Source organism: Ixodes scapularis, unplaced genomic scaffold, assembly GCF_016920785.2.
Source record: "Ixodes scapularis isolate PalLabHiFi unplaced genomic scaffold, ASM1692078v2 PGA_scaffold0__279_contigs__length_252992795, whole genome shotgun sequence".
NCBI classification, from domain to species: Eukaryota; Metazoa; Arthropoda; class Arachnida; order Ixodida; family Ixodidae; genus Ixodes; species Ixodes scapularis.
The window spans coordinates 155,777,274-155,803,352 of NW_024609835.1; the positions used below are offsets into that span (position 1 = coordinate 155,777,274).

At 47.7% G+C, this 26,079-nt stretch overlaps 1 pseudogene; it reads right to left on the bottom strand.

Annotated features, from left to right (window-relative positions):
* Positions 1-2,093: 2,093 nt before the first annotated feature.
* On the bottom strand, positions 2,094-3,323 carry LOC121833291 (annotated as a pseudogene).
* Between the last annotated feature and the right edge of the window lie 22,756 nt (positions 3,324-26,079).

The following is a 26,079-nucleotide window of genomic DNA, read 5'->3' on the forward strand; positions in this document are numbered from 1 at the left end:
GACATTTGCCAGATCTCGCACAATGTGCTAATTTTCTGCAAACAGTCGTTTAGTTCAGCATGGTCAGAATCATCGTTTATGTATGTATACAATATACAATCCTCAGCAAAACGTCATGCCTTTACTGCAATATCGCGAAGAACGTCATTGATAAAAACCAAAAATAGCAGGGGCCCAATTACAGAACCTTGGGGGACTCCCGAGTCGACCCCGCGAGGCATGGAAGCGTGACCATCAATGCTCACAAATTGCCTACTACAAAACAAAAACATTTCTATCCATCGCATAACTTTCGTGTTTTTTAGTAAATGCTTGAGCTTTAAAAGTAATTTATTATGGTTTACCTTATCGAATGCTTTTTGAAAGTCTAAAAAAATTACATCAATTTGACCTCTTCTGTCAAGGGTCGAAGAAAAATCGTGAATTAATTCTGTTAATTGAGTTGTGGTAGACAGGCCTTTTCGAAAGCCATGCTGTTTTTCATCAAATACAAAGTAGGCATCTAAAAACATCCTTTATGCTTCGAAACAACATGCTCAAGTATTTTACAAGTAGATATTAATGATATGGGTCTATAATTCGTGACCTTGCAGGTATTTCCAGTCTTAAGAATATGTATTATTTTGGCCAGCTTCCAGTCATAGGGAACGGACCCACCTAAAAGCGATTTATTAAAAATGATCGTGAGATATTTTGAACACCATTCGCTATAACGCCTTAAATATTGATTATGAATGTCATCCGGTGCGGCGGTTTTTTTGGATCGATAAGAAGTAGCTGTGAAAAAATTCCTTCCCCTGAGACTTCCACGTCTTCGATTGGGGGCACATTCTCAAACAAGCAAAATGTTGGTAAAATGTTATTATCAGCGGAAAAAACACTGACAAAATATTGGTTAAAGCAATTCGCAATTTCAGTTTTGTCCTCGATCACTTCTTCTTCTACTATCACTCTGGTAATTACTTTTTTACTTGGTTTTAGTTGTCGCCAAAACTTCTGTGGTGAATATCTCAAAAAGATTTTCATTTTTACATTAAGAAAATCGTTTTCGAAGTTTTTATTTTTGCTTTCAGCTCTTCGCTCAGTGACTGTATTTTTGCCTGCTGGAAACCGTCGTGTTTTTTGCGTGCTCTTGCTCCACACCTTGACAATCGTCGTTTGTAGTGGATTATGTCCCTTGCAAGCAAGGACTGTTCAAGTTTTTCTTTCTTATTTCCACTGGGACAAACTTACGAGTGCATTCAAGTATAATTTCCTTAAAATTGAGCCATAGGTCATTCACTTCTATTTACGGGTTGCCGGCTGTGTGCTCGAAGTTATCATAGTTCAGGCTAAGTTGATCAATAACTGACACCTGATTGGCTTTTTCAAAGTTTTTATACGAAGTAATTTCAATTCTCCTGAGCATAGGCTTTAAGGACAACGTAAAATGTACAGTGCGGTGGTCCGAAACTCCCGGGCTAATCTTGCAATCATATGCGTGGTTTCTAAGGCTCTCAATTATAAATATTAAATCCAAAAGAGCTCTGATTTCCCTTGTATCCTGGTATGTCCCTTAACAATTTGAGTTAAATTATGTGAGAAAACTATATCTAAAAGTTCCTCAGCACATGATACTTCATGGTTCCCAGATCTTAACGTTACCCAATCAATTCCACCGACATTGAAATCACCTATTAAAACAAACTTCTTGGAACTTACTTTCAGTTTAAAAAGGAACTCACTTAGTTCTTGCAAATATCCACATGGCATTTGCGGGGGTCGATACAGCACTCCTAGAATTAACTAACTTTTTCCCATTTGGATGCTACACCATACATTTTCTATGCCTGGAGCTTCTTCGATTTCTGAAGAACTTAAACAAGAATTGATTACTAGAGCAGCGCCCCCTCCTCTACTTTCTCTGTCCTTTCGATAGAGCACGTAACCGGGAGGTATTATGGTATCATCTGTCACAGACGAGTCTAACCAGGTTTCAATGATAGCTACTACATCGGGGTCATGCTCTATTATAATATCTTCTAGCTCGAGGGTTTTATTCACGATTCTTCTTGCATTAAGGTTTATAAATAGAACACGTTTTGCCTGTGGGAAATCAGATGCCTGTCAATTATCATGCTTGGGTGAAGGTACTTCTCTGGCTGAGTAAAGTTCAACTCTCTGGTTTGTATCCACTTCCCATGCGTAAGTCATTCCATTAATCTTCAATTTATCATACGCTAAGCATACCTTCTCTCCCCTTTGCCTGTTTTCTTTTGCACTGCCCCACAGTTTTTTCCTTATCATTCTAACATTTTTCGAAAAGTCCTTGCTAATTAATATGCGCGTTCCTTTTAATTTTTTAGCATTTCTGAGAATATTTTGCCTTTCATTGCAGTTTCCAAAGCGCAAGATTACTGGTCTCGGCTTACCCCTAGCCACCCTTCCGAGACGGTGAATTCTTTCGAGAGATTTAACTTCAAGACCCATTTTTGATTTCAAGAAGCCTTCCACCACTTTTTCCCCCAAATGTTGCTCTGTTTCTGCGTCAGACTCCTCTACTCCGTAGATTACCAAGTTATTTCTCCTACTTCTATTTTCCAAGTCATCGATCTTTGGCTCGAGCTTTACTACGGTCGCTTCTAAGTGCACTAGTTTTCCTTGTGTGTCATTTAGCTCCTTACTGAGATCCTTTATCTTGGAAGTAGACGCTCCAAAAGCCTCTAATCGTTTTTCAAAGCTTTTCTGACCCTGTACCAGTGTTGATATGTTAGCCGCCATCTCTTCCTGACTTTCCAGTATTTCCCGCATTGTATCTCTATCTGGGCCAGGATTTTCTTCAACATCTCCCCCCTTAAAAGCACGAACGCTCTCCAGCGACTATCAATAATGGCAACAAGGAGCAGTTTCACGCGCCTTGGGCAAGGCGACAGCAATAAACAACGGTCATCTGAGCGGTACGAGTAATCATCAAAATTTCCACATACCTGCGTACAAGAAAAAAAAAAACATTTATGCGACATGTCAGGCTTGCTGTCGCCTTGCCCACTGATCGTTGATCCGTGCAGCTGTGGCTTTATAGCCCCGAAGGCCGACGTTGAAATGCCTCCCAGGATTTTCATTTGCCGATCAAACACGTGACTGTAGTCCTTGTCATTGTGCACTCGGTGACGAGGTGATGCTGTAATCTAGGTGACGAGCACTTTAGTTGCCGCGTAGTCCTGTAGGCTGATGGTCCCCAGTTGATTGTGTCCGCGCGTGTCCTCCGTTGGCGATGAACTGTGGTGCGACAGCAGTAGCAGCAGCAAAAACTGCGTACAAGGAAAAAAACATTCATGCGACATGTCAGGCTTGCTGACGCCTTGCCGTGCGTTACATTTGCGTACAACACAGTGGTACAAGAAACCACAGGAATGACGCCGTTCCAACTAGTACACTGGAGGACGGTTACCACGATGCTGGACGCCATGCTGCCTCATGTGCCAACCGAAGATGGCAGCGACGACGCTCAACTGATCTCTCAACGCGCGGAGGAAGCTCGTCAACTGGCAAGAATCAAGATTCAAGAGCAAAAGCGAGCTGACGCACGCCCGTATAACCTTCGTCGCAGGGACGTCCATTTCAAACCCGGACACCCGGTATGGGTGTGGACACCGATACGACGCCGCGGTCTCAGCGAGACGCTTCTCAAACGCTAGTTCGGACCCTACAAAATCATCCGACGACTCGGCGATCTGAACTACGAAGTTCTACCAGACGGAACGCGCCCATCTGCAAGGCGCCAGCCTTGCAGATGGGCGCGTGGTGCACGTCGTCCAGCTCAAGCCGTATTACGAACGACAGAACTTTGGACTCTAGTCAAAGAGTGAACTGTGAACTGTTAACCGTTAATTGTGGCTCACGACTCGGCTATCCTTTTGTTGTGTATTTTTGTTTTCGCTTTGTGCTGCATGGGGACGATGCACTTTTTTAAAGGGGGGAATAATGCCACGAGCGCAGCCGAGTAAGTAGGCAGCGCGCTCGTGGCCTAACGGTTATCGCGCGTGCTTTTCGTGCAGTGAGCCAGGGTTCGATTCCTGGCCGCGGCTACGCATTTTTGTTGATTCTAATGTAATCTTATGGTAAATTCTAGAACCGTGTTGGCTGATTCGAGGTTAGGATGTGCTACACGCCGAACCTTCCACGCCGATTGTTCCAGAAGTCCACGCGTGTACTAAAGGGGCTCCGCGTGGCCAGCCGGACTCAGTCTCGCCCCCGCGCTCGATCCTGCGGTTTCGCCGACATCGACGCCCGCGACGCTCTGCTGTTTTCTCCTGTTTCCTTTTTTTGTTTTGTTTCTTGGGGCACAAGTTCGCCCCATTAAACGTTTAGTTTCTTCAGTTATCATCGCGTCATCGATTGTCATTCTTGAAAATATTATTGGCGAATGCGACTTTATATAAGCTCAGCTAAGGTTTGGATTACCAATTTAACTAATCCGTGTTACTATTCGCCGAATTTACTTTAAATTAACTGAATTAAGTTAGTGGTTACTTTTTTCTATTTTTCGCCGAAATGTTAGCCACACAGCAAATTTTATATCAGCATTATTGACATCTTTACATCGAGCAACTAGCGACCCATTTACCTTTTTATTGGTCTAATTGACATAATCATCTCTTTTTATTACTTTGAGTTTTTATACAAACAAGTGATTTATTCTCAGGTCACTTACCGTTACGATAACTCTTTTGACCACATCAAATTACTATTGTCTCAATGGTGTTTGATTGGGCCTAATTGACATCTAGATCACTCCTGTGAATACTTTGAGCTAATAATCAACTAACTGATTTATTATGATGTCATATTGTGCACACACTTGATCAGACTTGTACACGTTACTGAAAATAGTAAGGAATTACATTTACAATTACTCAAGGCTAAATTGTAATTTATTACAATTACAATTACCCTCCCATAAAAGTAACTGACCGTTACCCCAAAAAGTAATCCGTTACTTTCGTGGCGTTACTTTCAACATTGTTGTCCTCAAGTAAGAAACAAAGGAAAGAGGAATTATTCAAGTTCTTATAGTTGCAACCTGTTCCATTTAAGACCTTGAGTGTTTTGAGCAACAGCTGGCTCTCGAAAGTCTCGTCAAACATCTTGCGGTATTTCTTACTCAATATGTCGACTGCTACGCTGAACACCATTTGAGCTGAGGCACTGGATGGGAGTGCCAAATTGTTCCTCATGAATGTTTTATGCTCTGCGTTGAGCTTTTTCAGTGAAGCAAGGGAAGTACTATTTACCTCGAAGATAGAACAAAGCTTCGTCGTTGCAGGAGTTGTCTGATATTCGAGAGATTTAGTAGACCCTTCCGATACCTCCGATACCCGCGATAACGATATGATGGCTGCGCAAAGACGGCGGCGAAGTATCGGATACCGTTATCGGAGTCATCGGACCGAGCTACAAAAATTCTCCATTGTTTAAATCGCGAAGCTGTGGAAGTCATCAATGGCAAAACAGTTTGTAACAGTGAGGTGATAATTACATAATAAATAAGGTTTCGCTCAATATTCTTCTTCCTTTGGTTCTGAACAGTTTTGGCTCGATTTTCTTCTTCCTTTGGTTCTGAACAGTTCGTGCCCCACTTGAGACGTTGGTGAATAAAAATAAGTTTCCAGTATATAAATATAAGTAACAGAAGAAAAAGAAGGACACTCATAACAACAATTAATTAGAACGTCGGTTAAAACAAGGAAATGTATACGCACCTTTGCCGTGTGCACCTTTCTTGGTGCAGTTCAAAAATGCACGGAGCACGAACCGACTGCAGTTTACTCCGGTGTTCTCCAGATAGACATCCGCTGATGCCACGAGCAGCCAAGGGCAGAGAAGTAAGCTGCGCTATGGTAACAATCACGAGTTTCGCTCTCTCCTCAAGCCCAGAATATCAAGTCTACGTCAGCCAACATTATGTTTGATTTGTAAAAATATCTGCTTGAGATAAGATGCGTTCTGCTGGGGCAAAACCGGAAGAAGAAGAAAGGAAGACTATTACCATTTTCTAAGTGCTCGCAAAAAGCTGACTCAAAAAAGGGTAGGGTAGACGGAGCGTTGTCTCGTGTGGTGACATTATGAAAACGGTCGTAGTCACTATAACCGGGAAGGACATTGTTAATCCTTTTCAGTGCACTTACCACCACGAGCTTGCCGAAGAGGCACACAATAACTTGGTGTCCTCCTCCCCTCGTCTTCGATCGCAAAAAAAAGACAAAAAAAAAGCGGAAATAACCTGCAACCCCCTCCCCCCCCCCTTTTTTTTTGTAGAAATGTTCATTTGGATTTTTTGACATTGTTGTTAGAGTCTAAAAAAAAAATAATAGACTCAGGGGCTTGGTGTTGCAAAAAAATAAAAAAAAAGATCCCTTTGCGGTGGTCAATTCGCGTGACAGTGTCACTGCGCTCAACTTTACCAAAACGAAAAAAAAAAACTTTATTTAGAATGGGGGCGGGGGGGGGGGGGGGGGGGTCTGACAAAAAAATGTAACGGATTACAAGAAATCCGTTACGTAAAAAAATGTAAGGGAATTACTTTAAAATTACCCTAGAAAATATGTAATTATTCCGTTACTAAATTACCGATAACTGTAAGGGATTACAAGTAATTTCGTTACTTGTAACGGATTACGTACAAGTCTGCACTTGATTACTTCGGGTTACTCTTGTGACCTAATGGATTTTTTCTACCTAAATGACATGTTGATGACTTCTTTAAATACTTTGAGCTTATATTAAACCAATTTAAGGATTATGAGCTCAATTTACGTTATCATTAATTATTTCTATTTATTATTTACTCAAATGGATTTATGTCGACCTAATTGACATTTTGGTGTCTCTTCTGATTACTTCAAGTTATTTTACAAGCAGTTGATCTAAAATGAGCTGAATTCACATTACATTTCACTTTTGACTATTTCGATTTACTTTTGTCCCAACGGACTTGAATTCGACCTAATTAACATCATAATGGCTCTTTTGATTACTGAGCTAGCATTCAACGAGATGTTTATATAAGCTCGATTGACATTATGATTGCTGTTTGGTCTACTTTCAGTCAATATGAACCCAATGAACGTTAAATCGGCCTAATTGGTAGTTTGGTGACTCCCTTGATTACTTCGAGTTGCTATCCCACAAATTAATTTATCTATTACAAGCTCAATTCACCTTTTATAACTATTTGGATTACTTCAAACTGACTTTATTACGGACTAATTAACATTGTGATGACTCTTGATTACTTTGTGCTAATATTGAACCAAAAAATTTATTATGAGTCAAACAAACAGTTTGATTAATCTTGATCACTTCGAGTTACTATTACCCCAATGGAATTTAATTCGACTTAACTAACATTTTGGTGAATCCTGATTACGTCTAGTTATTCTGCCATTAATTGATGTATTATGATCTAAAGTCACATTATTACTCTTTTGATTCCTTCGAGTTAATGTTGACACAATTAACTTTATTTCTACCTACATGACATGGTGATGACTCTTTTGGTTACTGTGAGCTTGTATTAAAATAATCAATATATTATGAGCCTAGTTGACACTATGATTCGTCATTTGATTACGTTGAGTTACTATTTACCGAATGGACTTCAATTCGGACCAATATACATCTTAGTGAATTTTTTTCGCAACTTCGAGTTATACCACAGATATATCTTTTATGAGCTGAACTTACACGTATCTTACCCTTTTTTATTACTTCGAGTAACTTTCGACAAAGCTGACTTTATTTTGGCCTAGACACCAATTCATCTATTTTGAGACAAGTTATAATAGTGTTTATTTCCACCATAAGATTATGGTAGCGATCAGAAAAAAAAGCTGTGAGGTACAGCTTGGCGGGTTCTTGACCGCCTACAGCAGCAGCGACAGAGTGGGGAAATAATAGAGCAATCAAAAGAGAAACACAAATGTACAAAAAAATGGTCGCCATTACAACAAGTTAAGCACAATACCTTAGATTATCACAATGTTGACATATAGGGCATGACGGGCAAACAAAAACAAAAGCAAGCTTATAGTATTAAGAACAAAACACGGAGTAAAGAGAGCAACTACATCAGTGAAAAAAGGGTGGCCTCACTTCACTCAACTATAGCTTGTCCCAATCAATACCTTTAGCTAAAAACATATTAAATAATTTGGGAACAGCATATTTCAGCGTTTGTGTTCCATAGTTTGTTCTCGGTGTGACCACCTCCCAACATTCAGCTCTGCGGGTAGAGTAACTATGAATGTGTCTCGAGATTTGTGCAAGATTTATAAAAAAAATTCGTATTTCTAAATCGCTCCACTTTTAGGCTAGTGGCAAGCCTGTAATAATATAATGTGTGAACATTTATGACTTGAAATTTTTTGAATAAGCTAGCTGTATGAAAGTCAAACGGGACATCTCCAATAGCTCTAAGCGCTTTCTTTTGCAACACATGCAGCTTTTTTAGATTAGTAGAAGTCGTTGTACCCCAAACTAAGTGGCAGTAATTTAAGTGGGAGTGGAATAGAGAAATATACAATAATAATTTTACTTTTTCTGGCAAAATATGACGATGGCGATTTAACATGCCCACAGCCCGGGACAGCTTTGGAATAAGGTTGTTTGTATGATTTTTCCACGACATATTCTCAGAGAAAGTAACACCTAAGAGCTTAAATTAGTTTACCATTTCAACGTTGCTAGATCTTAAATTTAGGTCTTTTGTAATGTTTACAAGTTTATTTTTTGGGCGAAAAAGCACGGCTTTTGTTTACTTCACATTTATTTGCAACGCGTTGTTCTCACTCCATATTTTTAATCTAGACAGAGTAAGGTTTGCCATATCAATTAAGGTATCAGCATTATTTAAATTAAAGAGTATACTTGTGTCGTCAGCGTAGTTGACAAATTTTGCATTTGGATTAATATTGGTAATATCATTAACATATATATTAAAAAGGAAAGGACCCAAAATACTGCCCTGTGGTACGCCAGAAAGAATAGGTTTTATCGTGGAGGAGTTTTCATTAATACTAACATATTGCCTCCGATGCCCCAGATACGACCGTATTAACTCTAAAGCGTGCCCTCGAATTCCATATTTATCTAATTTAGAAAGTAGAATTTGATGATCGAGACTGTCGAAAGCTTTAGTAAAGTCTATGAATAATCCAAGGGCCATCATTTTGTTTTCAAAGCTTTGCAAAATGAATTATATTTGAACAAGTAGAGCGGATTCCGTAGATTTGGGCTTTTTAAAACCGTACTGAGACGCTATTATCAAGTCGTACTTATTAGAAAAGGTAGTTAATCGGGTATGAATGACTTTTTCGAGTGCCTTGGAAAACACTGGCAATATTGAGATGGGTCTGCAATTTCCCAGTTTATTAACGCTTCCTTTTTCATGCAATACTGAAACCTTAGCAGTCTGCATTCGCTTAGGAAATACTCCGGTGGCTAGAGAAATATTAAATATGTGAGTTATTGCAGGTGTTAACAAATGAATCACGTGCTTTACAGGGCTTATTTGAATACCATCTACGTCACAGCTTCCACTATATTTAAGCTGCAAAAATACACTCAACACTTCCGGTTCTACCACAGGGTCTAAAAATATCGTGTCACTGTTTCTTTTATCGCTAAAATAGCAGCATTATTTGTTGCAGCCGTACTCGCAACATTTACAAAATGTTCGTTGAAAGCATTTGCCAATGAGCAACCAGTAAATTCAGTGCCGTTATGCATAATTTTTTTAATAGAACTGGATGGGCGATCACGATGAGAAAGAGTGTTCAGCTGCTTCCGCATGACATCTGCACGACCCTGTGCGGCTTTAAACATGTCGAAATGATAACGCTGTCTCGCACGCCGTAGTTCTTTCGTTAAGTTGTTGCGATAGTTTTTGAATATTGATAGATCATTCTTGTCTTTTGACTTTGCGAATTTACCGTACAAGACGTTTTTTTGTGTTAATTTTACCAAATTGCTCTGGGGTTATCCAAGGTTTTCTTATGCGTTTATTTGTTTTTATAGGTGTGATATTGAAGGGAAAGTATGTCTTATACAAACTTAGAAATAATTCAATAAAAGTGTTGTAAGCACCATCGGCACTAAGTTCGCAAAGTATACTATTCCAATTTGTCTTTGAGACAGCGATTTCGAAGGCGTCTAGTTGATCTAAAGTTATTTTTTGAATCAGTGTCCGCTTCGTTTTGCAGATCTTTTTCGGGATGTTTTTAAGAGAAATGAATATAGGGAAGTGGTCACTCAGATCACGACATATGGCACCGGCCTTTATATATTCAACAGAGCTATTAGAAATGAACAAATCTATTAGCGTTTCAGATAAAAGAGTAACACGTGTAGGTCTATTGATAACATTAGCACAGCCATTTGCATTGATTAGCGATTCTAAAGCCCTTTTAACAGCGGTATCAGCACACATATCAATGTTAAATTCCACACAAATATATTACAATGCACTTTTCTTTGTTAACAAAAACCAAGAAAGATATAAAAAATTGAAAAAAACGACTCAACATTACCGTTTGGTGGTCTGTAAATCGCTGCAAAAATATGCTTATTATTACGTATACACAGTATTTCGTAATCCGGAGTGATAACACTGTAATTACTATCTAATTCACATAGAACATACTTTGTCAGTATCACTAAACTACCACCGCGTTTGTAAGTACGATTTATATAAAAAGAACGGTACGAAGGCAGTCTTAATATATCAGTTTCTCCTGTGTACCATGTTTCAGTAAGCATTTTTTCTTCAAAATTAAAACCAAATTTGTCAAAAAGCAACTCGAGTTCGACAGCTTTGTTTTTGCCGACCTAACGTTTAAAGGAAAGCACGTCATACATGATATACAGTCCGCACCAAGATTACTTTTCAAGTTTTGCGGTACCACAAGGCCTTCATTTGCCACTAAATTTAAGATAACATACGCATATCGTATCAGCGCCCACCCTCGGATACCAAATTGTAAATAAATTGTATAACAATGTCCTTCATCGTGAAAGTATTCATTAAAAATAAAGCTGTTGTGATAGCCGTACTCATATTGCCTGTCTGCCGCGAGGCAAGTGTGCTTTAGGGTTGCCATTTCAAACAAAAAATAAAAATAAAAAAGTTTATCATAAGTACTTCCTTACTTAGTCTTTTCCAGATCGCCCACGTGCTCAATTCGAATTCTCGGTTCGCCTTCTTGCTTCCTCAGGTACGAGCACCCTTCTATGTGCAAAGAACACTCATAGCCGAGGAGTTTGGCGTTCATTCTGACGTCGTAAAACAACTGTCTGTTTAATGCCGTCATATTCTCTGAGAAATTCACGTTATCATTACCAGTTTCAGACCTCAACTTCTGCTTGTTATGAAGCCATGCGTTTCGCTCATGTTGATTTACAAAACGCACAATCACCAGGAGCGCTTTCTTTGCTCTAGTTGGAACGCGGTGGACCGCCTCTACGTTTTCTTTTGTCAGCCGTGGAACTTCTATCTTGTCATTGGTTTTGTTTAGTTTTTCCAGGTTTTCACTCAAGGTTTCCATAAGACCGTGCACTTGGAGATTGTTTTTCCGTCCATATTGTTCCAACTTATTTAGTTCTTTCTTCAATTGCTCAATTTCATCAGTCTTTCGGTCTTGTTCCAGTTGGTTTACTTTCTTTATTAATTGTTTAATCTCGCTGTCGTGTTCTTTCATCTTTTTTAGCACCTCGTCGTAGTTGTCAGACATTGCCTGCACTGACTTTTCAATGTGAATGACGGTTTCTTTCATCACTGCCAACTCGTCAAATTGTTGTTTGAGTTGCTCGAGTATTGCCAACATGCTCGTTATTTGAGTTAGCTGCTGCGGTACATCTGGTGTCACCTTTGTAGTCGATACGTCTTCATGAGTGCTGCGAAGTTTTCCCTTGGCTCCCAGTCAAGCTTGGCACTTCCAGGTTTCTTTAAACCCCGGCTTTTTCCCCGGAGCGATTTTTCGGTTAGGCCCGCGCAAGTACCAAGGTGATAACTGGAGTGACATTCGGTACAGTGCAAAACAGTGTTATCATCGTATATTGTCTTTTTACAATGCAGGCACACGTCATCAACGTCATCACTATTCGACATCTCAAATGACACTCTCGAGCAGCATTCAGCGACAGGGATTACCAAGTGTTTAGTTAAAAATAAAGACACTTTTTCGTACCTGCAGGAACAGGCGATTAGTGTTTCGCCAGAAAGCCCTGTCGCCGACGGCTCTCTGTCGAAGCTGCGACGCCCCTTTTTTCAGTGTCTCGGGAGCGTGGTGTCGCTGTAGCCGCTCTTATCGCTGATGATCCAGTCGCCTGATTGCGGCCGCTGGCTTGAATCTTGTCAGTCAAAAAATTGAAACGTCGTCTTGCAGGTGTTGATGCCGCGCAGCCTTCCGTTGGCAAACATGACAGGATCCGCAGAAACAGGCGATTAGTGTTTCGCCAAAAAGCCCTGTCGCCGACTGCTCTCCGTCGAAGCTGCGACGCCCCTTTTTCCAGTGTTTCGGGAGCGTGGTGTCGCTGTAGCCGCTCTTATCGCTGATGATCCAGTCACCTGATTGCGGTCGCTGGCTTGAATCTTGTCAGTCAAAAAATTTAAACGTCGTCTTGCAGGTGTTGATGCCGCGCAGCCTTCCGTTGGCAAACATGACAGGATCCACAGAAACAGGCGATTAGTGTTTCGCCAAAAAGCCCTGTCGCCGACTGCTCTCCGTCAAAGCTGCGACGCCCCTTTTTCCAGTGTTTCGGGAGCGTGGTGTCGCTGCAGCCGCTCTTATCGCTGATGATCCAGTCGCCTGATTCCGGTCGCTGGCTTGAATCTTGTCAGTCAAAAAATTGAAACGTCGTCTTGCAGGTGTTGATGCCGCGCAGCCTTCCGTTGGCAAACATGACAGGATCCGCAGAAACAGGCGATTAGTGTTTCGCCAAAAAGCCCTGTCGCCGACTGCTCTCCGTCGAAGCTACGACGCCCCTTTTTCCAGTGTTTCGGGAGCGTGGTGTCGCTGCAGCCGCTCTTATCGCTGATGATCCAGTCGCCTGATTGCGGCCGCTGGCTTGAATCTTGTCAGTCAAAAAATTGAAACGTCGTCTTGCAGGTGTTGATGCCGCGCAGCCTTCCGTTGGCAAACATGACAGGATCCGCAGAAACAGGCGATTAGTGTTTCGCCAAAAAGCCCTGTCGCCGACTGCTCTCCGTCGAAGCTGCGACGCCCCTTTTTCCAGTGTTTCGGGAGCGTGGTGTCGCTGCAGCCGCTCTTAGCGCTGATGATCCAGTCGCCTGATTGTGGCCGCTGGCTTGAATCTTGTCAGTCAAAAAATTGAAACGTCGTCTTGCAGGTGTTGATGCCGCGCAGCCTTCCGTTGGCAAACATGACAGGATCCGCAGAAACCGGCGATTAGTGTTTCGCCAAAAAGCCCTGTCGCCGACTGCTCTCCGTCGAAGCTGCGACGCCCCTTTTTCCAGTGTTTCGGGAGCGTGGTGTCGCTGCAGCCGCTCTTATCGCTGATGATCCAGTCGCCTGATTGTGGCCGCTGGCTTGAATCTTGTCAGTCAAAAAATTGAAACGTCGTCTTGCAGGTGTTGATGCCGCGCAGCCTTCCGTTGGCAAACATGACAGGATCTGCAGAAACAGGCGATTAGTGTTTCGCCAAAAAGCCCTGTCGCCGACTGCTCTCCGTCGAAGCTGCGACGCCCCTTTTTCCAGTGTTTCGGGAGCGTGGTGTCGCTGCAGCCGCTCTTATCGCTGATGATCCAGTCGCCTGATTGTGGCCGCTGGCTTGAATCTTGTCAGTCAAAAATTGAAACGTCGTCTTGCAGGTGTTGATGCCGCGCAGCCTTCCGTTGGCAAACATGGCAGGATCCGCAGAAACAGGCGATTAGTGTTTCGCCAAAAAGCCCGGTCGCCGACTGCTCTCCGTCGAAGCTGCGTCGCCCCTTTTTCCAGTGTTTCGGGAGCGTGGTGTCGCTGCAGCCGCTCTTATCGCTGATGATCCAGTCGCCTGATTGTGGCCGCTGGTTTGAATCTTGTCAGTCAAAAAATTGAAACGTCGTCTTGCAGGTGTTGATGCCGCGCAGCCTTCCGTTGGCAAACATGACAGGATCCGCAGAAACAGGCGATTAGTGTTTCGCCAAAAAGCCCTGTCGCCGACTGCTCTCCGTCGAAGCTGCGACGCCCCTTCTTCCAGTGTTTCGGGAGCGTGGTGTCGCTGCAGCCGCTCTTATCGCTGATGATCCAGTCGCCTGATTGTGGCCGCTGGCTTGAATCTTGTCAGTCAAAAAATTGAAACGTCGTCTTGCAGGTGTTGATGCCGCGCAGCCTTCCGTTGGCAAACATGACAGGATCCGCAGAAACAGGCGATTAGTGTTTCGCCAAAAAGCCCTGTCGCCGACTGCTCTCCATCGAAGCTGCGACGCCCCTTTTTCCAGTGTTTCGGGAGCGTGGTGTCGCTGCAGCTGCTCTTATCGCTGATGATCCAGTCGCCTGATTGCGGCCGCTGGCTTGAATCTTGTCAGTCGAAAAATTGAAACGTCGTCTTGCAGGTGTTGATGCCGCGCAGCCTTCCGTTGGCAAACATGACAGGATCCGCAGAACCAGGCGATTAGTGTTTCGCCAAAAAGCCCTGTCGCCGACTGCTCTCCGTCGAAGCTGCGGCGCCCCTTTTTCCAGTGTTTCGGGAGCGTGGAGTCGCTGCAGCCGCTCTTATCGCTGATTATCCAGTCGCCTGATTGCGGCCACTGGCTTGAATCTTGTCAGTCAAAAAATTGAAACGTCGTCTTGCAGGTGTTGATGCCGCGCAGCCTTCCGTTGGCAAACATGACAGGATCCGCAGAAACAGGCGATTAGTGTTTCGCCAAAAAGCCCTGTCGCCGATTGCTCTCCGTCGAAGCTGCGACGCCCCTTTTTCCAGTGTTTCGGGAGCGTAGTGTCGCTGCAGCCGCTCTTATCGCTGATGATCCAGTCGCCTGATTGCGGCCGCTGGCTTGAATCTTGTCAGTCAAAAAATTGAAACGTCGTCTTGCAGGTGTTGATGCCGCGCAGCCTTCCGTTGGCAAACATGACAGGATCCGCAGAAACAGGCGATTAGTGTTTCGCCAAAAAGCCCTGTCGCCGACTGCTCTCCGTCGAAGCTGCGGCGCCCCTTTTTCCAGTGTTTCGGGAGCGTGGTGTCGCTGCAGCCGCTCTTATCGCTGATGATCCAGTCGCTGATTGCGGCCGCTGGCTTGAATCTTGTCAGTCAAAAAATTGAAACGTCGTTTTGCAGGTGTTGATGCCGCGCAGCCTTCCGTTGGCAAGCATGACAGGATCCGCAGAAACAGGCGATTAGTGTTTCGCCAAAAAGCCCTGTCGCCGACTGCTCTCCGTCGAAGCTGCGACGCCCCTTTTTCCAGTGTTTCGGGAGCGTGGTGTCGCTGCAGCCGCTCTTATCGCTGATGATCCAGTCGCCTGATTGCGGCCGCTGGCTTGAATCTTGTCAGTCAAAAAATTGAAACGTCGTCTTGCAGGTATTGATGCCGCGCAGCCTTCCGTTGGCAAACATGACAGGATCCGCAGAAACAGGCGATTAGTGTTTCGCCAAAAAGCCCTGTCGCCGATTGCTCTCCGTCGAAGCTGCGACGCCCCTTTTTCCAGTGTTTCGGGAGCGTGGTGTTGCTGCAGCCGCTCTAATCGCTGATGATCCAGTCGCCTGATTGCGGCCGCTGGCTTGAATCTTGTCAGTCAAAAAATTAAAACGTCGTCTTGCAGGTGTTGATGCCGCGCAGCCTTCCGATGGCAAACATGACAGGATCCGCAGAAACAGGCGATTAGTGTTTCGCCAAAAAGCCCTGTCGCCGACTGCTCTCCGTCGAAGCTGCGACGCCCCTTTTTCCAGTGTTTCGGAAGCGTGGTGTCGCTGCAGCCGCTCTTATCGCTGATGATCCAGTCGCCTGATTGCGGCCGCTGGCTTGAATCTTGTCAGTCAAAAAATTGAAACGTCGTCTTGCAGGTGTTGATGCCGCGCAGCCTTCCGTTGGCAAACATGACAGGATCCGCAGAAACAGGCGATTAGTGTTTCGCCAAAAAGCCCTGTCGCCGACTGCTCTCCGTCGAAGCTGCGACGCCCCTTTTTCCAGTGTTTCGGGAGCGTGGTGTCGCTGTAGCCGCTCTTATCGCTGATGATCCAGTCGCCTGATTGCGGCCGCTGGCTTGAATCTTGTCAGTCAAAAAATTGAAACGTCGTCCTGCAGGTGTTGATGCCGCGCAGCCTTCCGGTGGCAAACATGACAGGATCTGCAGAAACAGGCTATTAGTGTTTCGCCAAAAAGCCCTGTCGCCGACTGCTCTCCGTCGAAGCTGCGACGCCTCTTTTTCCAGTGTTTCCGGAGCGTGGTGTCGCTGTAGCCGCTCTTATCGCTGATGATCCAGTCGCCTGATTGCGGCCGCTGGCTTGAATCTTGTCAGTCAAAAAATTGAAACGTCTTCTTGCAGGTGTTGATGCCGCGCAGCCTTCCGTTCTGCAGAAACAGGCGATTAGTGTTTCGCCAAAAAGCCCTGTCGCCGACTGCTCTCCGTCGAAGCTGCGACGCCCCTTTTTCCAGTGTTTCGGGAGCGTGGTGTCGCTGTAGCCGCTCTTATCGCTGATGATCCAGTCGCCTGATTGCGGCCGCTGACTTGAATCTTGTCAGTCAAAAAATTGAAACGTCTTCTTGCAGGTGTTGATGCCGCGCAGCCTTCCGTTCTGCAGAAACAGGCGATTAGTGTTTCGCCAAAAAGCCCTGTCGCCGACTGCTCTCCGTCGAAGCTGCGACGCCCCTTTTTCCAGTGTTTCGGGAGCGTGGTGTCGCTGTAGCCGCTCTTATCGCTGATGATCCAGTCGCCTGATTGCGGCCGCTGGCTTGAATCTCGTCAGTCAAAAAATTGAAACGTCTTCTTGCAGGTGTTGATGCCGCGCAGCCTTCCGTTCTGCAGAAACAGGCGATTAGTGTTTCGCCAAAAAGCCCTGTCGCCAACTGCTCTCCGTCGAAGCTGCGACGCCCCTTTTTCCAGTGTTTCGGGAGCGTGGTGTCGCTGTAGCCGCTCTTATCGCTGATGATCCAGTCGCCTGATTGCGGCCGCTGGCTTGAATGTTGTCAGTCAAAAAATTGAAACGTCTTCTTGCAGGTGTTGATGCCGCGCAGCCTTCCGTTCTGCAGAAACAGGCGATTAGTGTTTCGCCAAAAAGCCCTGTCGCCGACTCCTCTCCGTCGAAGCTGCGACGCCCCTTTTTCCAGAGTTTCGGGAGCGTGGTGTCGCTGTAGCCGCTCTTATCGCTGATGATCCAGTCGCCTGATTGCGGCCGCTGGCTTGAATCTTGTCAGTCAAAAAATTGAAACGTCTTCTTGCAGGTGTTGATGCCGCGCAGCCTTCCGTTCTGCAGAAACAGGCGATTAGTGTTTCGCCAAAAAGCCCTGTCGCCGACTGTTCTCCGTCGAAGCTGCGACGCCCCTTTTTCCAGTGTTTCGGGAGCGTGGTGTCGCTGTAGCCGCTCTTATCGCTGATGATCCAGTCGCCTGATTGCGGCCGCTGGCTTGAATCTTGTCAGTCAAAAAATTGAAACGTCTTCTTGCAGGTGTTGATGCCGCGCAGCCTTCCGTTCTGCAGAAACAGGCGATTAGTGTTTCGCCAAAAAGCCCTGTCGCCGACTGCTCTCCGTCGTAGCTGCGACGCCCCTTTTTCCAGTGTTTCGGGAGCGTGGTGTCGCTGTAGCCGCTCTTATCGCTGATGATCCACTCGCCTGATTGCGGCCGCTGGCTTGAATCTTGTCAGTCAAAAAATTGAAACGTGTTCTTGCAGGTGTTGATGCCGCGCAGCCTTCCGTTCTGCAGAAACAGGCGATTAGTGTTTCGCCAAAAAGCCCTGTCGCCGACTGCTCTCCGTCGAAGCTGCGACGCCCCTTTTTCCAGTGTTTCGGGAGCGTGGTGTCGCTGTAGCCGCTCTTATCGCTGATGATCCAGTCGCCTGATTGCGGCCGCTGGCTTGAATCTTGTCAGTCAAAAAATTGAAACGTGTTCTTGCAGGTGTTGATGCCGCGCAGCCTTCCGTTCTGCAGAAACAGGCGATTAGTGTTTCGCCAAAAAGCCCTGTCGCCGACTGCTCTCCGTCGAAGCTGCGACGCCCCTTTTTCCAGTGTTTCGGGAGCGTGGTGTCGCTGTAGCCGCTCTTATCGCTGATGATCCAGTCGCCTGATTGCGGCCGCTGGCTTGAATCTTGTCAGTCAAAAAATTGAAACATCTTCTTGCAGGTGTTGATGCCGCGCAGCCTTCCGTTCTGCAGAAACAGGCGATTAGTGTTTCGCCAAAAAGCCCTGTCGCCGACTGTTCTCCGTCGAAGCTGCGACGCCCCTTTTTCCAGTGTTTCGGGAGCGTGGTGTCGCTGTAGCCGCTCTTATCGCTGATGATCCAGTCGGCTGATTGCGGCCGCTGGCTTGAATCTTGTCAGTCAAAAAATTGAAACGTCTTCTTGCAGGTGTTGATGCCGCGCAGCCTTCCGTTCTGCAGAAACAGGCGATTAGTGTTTCGCCAAAAAGCCCTGTCGCCGACTGCTCTCCGTCGTAGCTGCGACGCCCCTTTTTCCAGTGTTTCGGGAGCGTGGTGTCGCTGTAGCCGCTCTTATCGCTGATGATCCACTCGCCTGATTGCGGCCGCTGGCTTGAATCTTGTCAGTCAAAAAATTGAAACGTGTTCTTGCAGGTGTTGATGCCGCGCAGCCTTCCGTTCTGCAGAAACAGGCGATTAGTGTTTCGCCAAAAAGCCCTGTCGCCGACTGCTCTCCGTCGAAGCTGCGACGCCCCTTTTTCCAGTGTTTCGGGAGCGTGGTGTCGCTGTAGCCGCTCTTATCGCTGATGATCCAGTCACCTGATTGCGGTCGCTGGCTTGAATCTTGTCAGTCAAAAAATTTAAACGTCGTCTTGCAGGTGTTGATGCCGCGCAGCCTTCCGTTGGCAAACATGACAGGATCCACAGAAACAGGCGATTAGTGTTTCGCCAAAAAGCCCTGTCGCCGACTGCTCTCCGTCAAAGCTGCGACGCCCCTTTTTCCAGTGTTTCGGGAGCGTGGTGTCGCTGCAGCCGCTCTTATCGCTGATGATCCAGTCGCCTGATTCCGGTCGCTGGCTTGAATCTTGTCAGTCAAAAAATTGAAACGTCGTCTTGCAGGTGTTGATGCCGCGCAGCCTTCCGTTGGCAAACATGACAGGATCCGCAGAAACAGGCGATTAGTGTTTCGCCAAAAAGCCCTGTCGCCGACTGCTCTCCGTCGAAGCTACGACGCCCCTTTTTCCAGTGTTTCGGGAGCGTGGTGTCGCTGCAGCCGCTCTTATCGCTGATGATCCAGTCGCCTGATTGCGGCCGCTGGCTTGAATCTTGTCAGTCAAAAAATTGAAACGTCGTCTTGCAGGTGTTGATGCCGCGCAGCCTTCCGTTGGCAAACATGACAGGATCCGCAGAAACAGGCGATTAGTGTTTCGCCAAAAAGCCCTGTCGCCGACTGCTCTCCGTCGAAGCTGCGACGCCCCTTTTTCCAGTGTTTCGGGAGCGTGGTGTCGCTGCAGCCGCTCTTAGCGCTGATGATCCAGTCGCCTGATTGTGGCCGCTGGCTTGAATCTTGTCAGTCAAAAAATTGAAACGTCGTCTTGCAGGTGTTGATGCCGCGCAGCCTTCCGTTGGCAAACATGACAGGATCCGCAGAAACCGGCGATTAGTGTTTCGCCAAAAAGCCCTGTCGCCGACTGCTCTCCGTCGAAGCTGCGACGCCCCTTTTTCCAGTGTTTCGGGAGCGTGGTGTCGCTGCAGCCGCTCTTATCGCTGATGATCCAGTCGCCTGATTGTGGCCGCTGGCTTGAATCTTGTCAGTCAAAAAATTGAAACGTCGTCTTGCAGGTGTTGATGCCGCGCAGCCTTCCGTTGGCAAACATGACAGGATCTGCAGAAACAGGCGATTAGTGTTTCGCCAAAAAGCCCTGTCGCCGACTGCTCTCCGTCGAAGCTGCGACGCCCCTTTTTCCAGTGTTTCGGGAGCGTGGTGTCGCTGCAGCCGCTCTTATCGCTGATGATCCAGTCGCCTGATTGTGGCCGCTGGCTTGAATCTTGTCAGTCAAAAATTGAAACGTCGTCTTGCAGGTGTTGATGCCGCGCAGCCTTCCGTTGGCAAACATGGCAGGATCCGCAGAAACAGGCGATTAGTGTTTCGCCAAAAAGCCCGGTCGCCGACTGCTCTCCGTCGAAGCTGCGTCGCCCCTTTTTCCAGTGTTTCGGGAGCGTGGTGTCGCTGCAGCCGCTCTTATCGCTGATGATCCAGTCGCCTGATTGTGGCCGCTGGTTTGAATCTTGTCAGTCAAAAAATTGAAACGTCGTCTTGCAGGTGTTGATGCCGCGCAGCCTTCCGTTGGCAAACATGACAGGATCCGCAGAAACAGGCGATTAGTGTTTCGCCAAAAAGCCCTGTCGCCGACTGCTCTCCGTCGAAGCTGCGACGCCCCTTCTTCCAGTGTTTCGGGAGCGTGGTGTCGCTGCAGCCGCTCTTATCGCTGATGATCCAGTCGCCTGATTGTGGCCGCTGGCTTGAATCTTGTCAGTCAAAAAATTGAAACGTCGTCTTGCAGGTGTTGATGCCGCGCAGCCTTCCGTTGGCAAACATGACAGGATCCGCAGAAACAGGCGATTAGTGTTTCGCCAAAAAGCCCTGTCGCCGACTGCTCTCCATCGAAGCTGCGACGCCCCTTTTTCCAGTGTTTCGGGAGCGTGGTGTCGCTGCAGCTGCTCTTATCGCTGATGATCCAGTCGCCTGATTGCGGCCGCTGGCTTGAATCTTGTCAGTCGAAAAATTGAAACGTCGTCTTGCAGGTGTTGATGCCGCGCAGCCTTCCGTTGGCAAACATGACAGGATCCGCAGAACCAGGCGATTAGTGTTTCGCCAAAAAGCCCTGTCGCCGACTGCTCTCCGTCGAAGCTGCGGCGCCCCTTTTTCCAGTGTTTCGGGAGCGTGGAGTCGCTGCAGCCGCTCTTATCGCTGATTATCCAGTCGCCTGATTGCGGCCACTGGCTTGAATCTTGTCAGTCAAAAAATTGAAACGTCGTCTTGCAGGTGTTGATGCCGCGCAGCCTTCCGTTGGCAAACATGACAGGATCCGCAGAAACAGGCGATTAGTGTTTCGCCAAAAAGCCCTGTCGCCGATTGCTCTCCGTCGAAGCTGCGACGCCCCTTTTTCCAGTGTTTCGGGAGCGTAGTGTCGCTGCAGCCGCTCTTATCGCTGATGATCCAGTCGCCTGATTGCGGCCGCTGGCTTGAATCTTGTCAGTCAAAAAATTGAAACGTCGTCTTGCAGGTGTTGATGCCGCGCAGCCTTCCGTTGGCAAACATGACAGGATCCGCAGAAACAGGCGATTAGTGTTTCGCCAAAAAGCCCTGTCGCCGACTGCTCTCCGTCGAAGCTGCGGCGCCCCTTTTTCCAGTGTTTCGGGAGCGTGGTGTCGCTGCAGCCGCTCTTATCGCTGATGATCCAGTCGCTGATTGCGGCCGCTGGCTTGAATCTTGTCAGTCAAAAAATTGAAACGTCGTTTTGCAGGTGTTGATGCCGCGCAGCCTTCCGTTGGCAAGCATGACAGGATCCGCAGAAACAGGCGATTAGTGTTTCGCCAAAAAGCCCTGTCGCCGACTGCTCTCCGTCGAAGCTGCGACGCCCCTTTTTCCAGTGTTTCGGGAGCGTGGTGTCGCTGCAGCCGCTCTTATCGCTGATGATCCAGTCGCCTGATTGCGGCCGCTGGCTTGAATCTTGTCAGTCAAAAAATTGAAACGTCGTCTTGCAGGTATTGATGCCGCGCAGCCTTCCGTTGGCAAACATGACAGGATCCGCAGAAACAGGCGATTAGTGTTTCGCCAAAAAGCCCTGTCGCCGATTGCTCTCCGTCGAAGCTGCGACGCCCCTTTTTCCAGTGTTTCGGGAGCGTGGTGTTGCTGCAGCCGCTCTAATCGCTGATGATCCAGTCGCCTGATTGCGGCCGCTGGCTTGAATCTTGTCAGTCAAAAAATTAAAACGTCGTCTTGCAGGTGTTGATGCCGCGCAGCCTTCCGATGGCAAACATGACAGGATCCGCAGAAACAGGCGATTAGTGTTTCGCCAAAAAGCCCTGTCGCCGACTGCTCTCCGTCGAAGCTGCGACGCCCCTTTTTCCAGTGTTTCGGAAGCGTGGTGTCGCTGCAGCCGCTCTTATCGCTGATGATCCAGTCGCCTGATTGCGGCCGCTGGCTTGAATCTTGTCAGTCAAAAAATTGAAACGTCGTCTTGCAGGTGTTGATGCCGCGCAGCCTTCCGTTGGCAAACATGACAGGATCCGCAGAAACAGGCGATTAGTGTTTCGCCAAAAAGCCCTGTCGCCGACTGCTCTCCGTCGAAGCTGCGACGCCCCTTTTTCCAGTGTTTCGGGAGCGTGGTGTCGCTGTAGCCGCTCTTATCGCTGATGATCCAGTCGCCTGATTGCGGCCGCTGGCTTGATTCTTGTCAGTCAAAAAATTGAAACGTCGTCCTGCAGGTGTTGATGCCGCGCAGCCTTCCGGTGGCAAACATGACAGGATCTGCAGAAACAGGCTATTAGTGTTTCGCCAAAAAGCCCTGTCGCCGACTGCTCTCCGTCGAAGCTGCGACGCCTCTTTTTCCAGTGTTTCCGGAGCGTGGTGTCGCTGTAGCCGCTCTTATCGCTGATGATCCAGTCGCCTGATTGCGGCCGCTGGCTTGAATCTTGTCAGTCAAAAAATTGAAACGTCTTCTTGCAGGTGTTGATGCCGCGCAGCCTTCCGTTCTGCAGAAACAGGCGATTAGTGTTTCGCCAAAAAGCCCTGTCGCCGACTGCTCTCCGTCGAAGCTGCGACGCCCCTTTTTCCAGTGTTTCGGGAGCGTGGTGTCGCTGTAGCCGCTCTTATCGCTGATGATCCAGTCGCCTGATTGCGGCCGCTGACTTGAATCTTGTCAGTCAAAAAATTGAAACGTCTTCTTGCAGGTGTTGATGCCGCGCAGCCTTCCGTTCTGCAGAAACAGGCGATTAGTGTTTCGCCAAAAAGCCCTGTCGCCGACTGCTCTCCGTCGAAGCTGCGACGCCCCTTTTTCCAGTGTTTCGGGAGCGTGGTGTCGCTGTAGCCGCTCTTATCGCTGATGATCCAGTCGCCTGATTGCGGCCGCTGGCTTGAATCTCGTCAGTCAAAAAATTGAAACGTCTTCTTGCAGGTGTTGATGCCGCGCAGCCTTCCGTTCTGCAGAAACAGGCGATTAGTGTTTCGCCAAAAAGCCCTGTCGCCAACTGCTCTCCGTCGAAGCTGCGACGCCCCTTTTTCCAGTGTTTCGGGAGCGTGGTGTCGCTGTAGCCGCTCTTATCGCTGATGATCCAGTCGCCTGATTGCGGCCGCTGGCTTGAATGTTGTCAGTCAAAAAATTGAAACGTCTTCTTGCAGGTGTTGATGCCGCGCAGCCTTCCGTTCTGCAGAAACAGGCGATTAGTGTTTCGCCAAAAAGCCCTGTCGCCGACTCCTCTCCGTCGAAGCTGCGACGCCCCTTTTTCCAGAGTTTCGGGAGCGTGGTGTCGCTGTAGCCGCTCTTATCGCTGATGATCCAGTCGCCTGATTGCGGCCGCTGGCTTGAATCTTGTCAGTCAAAAAATTGAAACGTCTTCTTGCAGGTGTTGATGCCGCGCAGCCTTCCGTTCTGCAGAAACAGGCGATTAGTGTTTCGCCAAAAAGCCCTGTCGCCGACTGTTCTCCGTCGAAGCTGCGACGCCCCTTTTTCCAGTGTTTCGGGAGCGTGGTGTCGCTGTAGCCGCTCTTATCGCTGATGATCCAGTCGCCTGATTGCGGCCGCTGGCTTGAATCTTGTCAGTCAAAAAATTGAAACGTCTTCTTGCAGGTGTTGATGCCGCGCAGCCTTCCGTTCTGCAGAAACAGGCGATTAGTGTTTCGCCAAAAAGCCCTGTCGCCGACTGCTCTCCGTCGTAGCTGCGACGCCCCTTTTTCCAGTGTTTCGGGAGCGTGGTGTCGCTGTAGCCGCTCTTATCGCTGATGATCCACTCGCCTGATTGCGGCCGCTGGCTTGAATCTTGTCAGTCAAAAAATTGAAACGTGTTCTTGCAGGTGTTGATGCCGCGCAGCCTTCCGTTCTGCAGAAACAGGCGATTAGTGTTTCGCCAAAAAGCCCTGTCGCCGACTGCTCTCCGTCGAAGCTGCGACGCCCCTTTTTCCAGTGTTTCGGGAGCGTGGTGTCGCTGTAGCCGCTCTTATCGCTGATGATCCAGTCGCCTGATTGCGGCCGCTGGCTTGAATCTTGTCAGTCAAAAAATTGAAACGTGTTCTTGCAGGTGTTGATGCCGCGCAGCCTTCCGTTCTGCAGAAACAGGCGATTAGTGTTTCGCCAAAAAGCCCTGTCGCCGACTGCTCTCCGTCGAAGCTGCGACGCCCCTTTTTCCAGTGTTTCGGGAGCGTGGTGTCGCTGTAGCCGCTCTTATCGCTGATGATCCAGTCGCCTGATTGCGGCCGCTGGCTTGAATCTTGTCAGTCAAAAAATTGAAACATCTTCTTGCAGGTGTTGATGCCGCGCAGCCTTCCGTTCTGCAGAAACAGGCGATTAGTGTTTCGCCAAAAAGCCCTGTCGCCGACTGTTCTCCGTCGAAGCTGCGACGCCCCTTTTTCCAGTGTTTCGGGAGCGTGGTGTCGCTGTAGCCGCTCTTATCGCTGATGATCCAGTCGGCTGATTGCGGCCGCTGGCTTGAATCTTGTCAGTCAAAAAATTGAAACGTCTTCTTGCAGGTGTTGATGCCGCGCAGCCTTCCGTTCTGCAGAAACAGGCGATTAGTGTTTCGCCAAAAAGCCCTGTCGCCGACTGCTCTCCGTCGTAGCTGCGACGCCCCTTTTTCCAGTGTTTCGGGAGCGTGGTGTCGCTGTAGCCGCTCTTATCGCTGATGATCCACTCGCCTGATTGCGGCCGCTGGCTTGAATCTTGTCAGTCAAAAAATTGAAACGTGTTCTTGCAGGTGTTGATGCCGCGCAGCCTTCCGTTCTGCAGAAACAGGCGATTAGTGTTTCGCCAAAAAGCCCTGTCGCCGACTGCTCTCCGTCGAAGCTGCGACGCCCCTTTTTCCAGTGTTTCGGGAGCGTGGTGTCGCTGTAGCCGCTCTTATCGCTGATGATCCAGTCGCCTGATTGCGGCCGCTGGCTTGAATTCTTGTCAGTCAAAAAATTGAAACGTCTTCTTGCAGGTGTTGATGCCGCGCAGCCTTCCGTTCTGCAGAAACAGGCGATTAGTGTTTCGCCAAAAAGCCCTGTCGCCGACTGCTCTCCGTGGAAGCTGCGACGCCCCTTTTTCCAGTGTTTCGGGAGCGTGGTGTCGCTGTAGCCGCCCTTATCGCTGATGATCCAGTCGCTTGATTGCGGCCGCTGGCTTGAATCTTGTCAGTCAAAAAATTGAAACGTCTTCTTGCAGGTGTTGATGCCGCGTAGCCTTCCGTTCTGCAGAAACAGGCGATTAGTGTTTCGCCAAATAGCCCTGTCGCCGACTGCTCTCCGTCGATGCTGCGACGCCCCTTTTTCCAGTGTTTCGGGAGCGTGGTGTCGCTGTAGCCGCTCTTATCGCTGATGATCCAGTCGCCTGATTGCGGCCTCTGGCTTGAATCTTGTCAGTCAAAAAATTGAAACGTCTTCTTGCAGGTGTTGATGCCGCGCAGCCTTCCGTTCTGCAGAAACAGGCGATTAGTGTTTCGCCAAAAAGCCCTGTCGCCGACTGCTCTCCGTCGATGCTGCGACGCCCCTTTTTCCAGTGTTTCGGGAGCGTGGTGTCGCTGTAGCCGCTCTTATCGCTGATGATCCAGTCGCCAGATTGCGGCCTCTGGCTTGAATCTTGTCAGTCAAAAAATTGAAACGTCTTCTTGCAGGTGTTGATGCCGCGCAGCCTTCCGTTCTGCAGAAACAGGCGATTAGTGTTTCGCCAAAAAGCCCTGTCGCCAACTGCTCTCCGTCGATGCTGCGACGCCCCTTTTTC